Source organism: Penaeus monodon, chromosome 39 (genome assembly GCF_015228065.2).
Source record: "Penaeus monodon isolate SGIC_2016 chromosome 39, NSTDA_Pmon_1, whole genome shotgun sequence".
NCBI lineage: Eukaryota > Metazoa > Arthropoda > Malacostraca > Decapoda > Penaeidae > Penaeus > Penaeus monodon.
This window is the reverse complement of record NC_051424.1, coordinates 3,591,596-3,592,251: the sequence shown is the minus strand read 5'-3', so window position 1 is coordinate 3,592,251 and position 656 is coordinate 3,591,596.

Sequence of the window (656 nt, the reverse complement as noted above, 5' to 3'; positions counted from 1 at the left end):
TCCTTTATACTTTTGCATGTGTATTAGGTACTGCCATACGATCTGATCTAATATGGCTAATAACATTAAGATGATATAGTGCATGTCTGTGTGTACTAATACGATCTAGCGTGTGTACACAAAGGTATAAGATCTTGTAAGTATACCGCCCATTCGTGTGTATGAGAATAGTATTTAATTTTCTAGTACACATGACACAGACTGAACACGATATGACACGGCATGACACGACCTACTAATGAGCTAATCCCAAATTGCTAGATGACGGATTATTATTATTATTATTATTTTTTTTTTTGGGGGGGGTGAACTGAAGAACTGCAAAGTAATGATATTATTTTGTGAAAACAGTATTTGAAATTTTGTGTACATGGCTCATTTTGCCCTTCGTGACTTTTAAAATATCATACATTATATGATGTGATGATATCAAAATAATATATATATATATATATATATATATATATATATATATATATATATATATATTATGATGCGACATGATGTTTCGTAATCTAACATGAATGAAAAGATAAATTATCATCAGTCTAGTGTAAATACAAACTAAGGATAAAAAGCTTTCTTAACTAGCGTAAAAAAAAAAAATCGTAGTGAGTTAATACGACCCGGGTATAATTGTTCACAAGTCTTTAGTT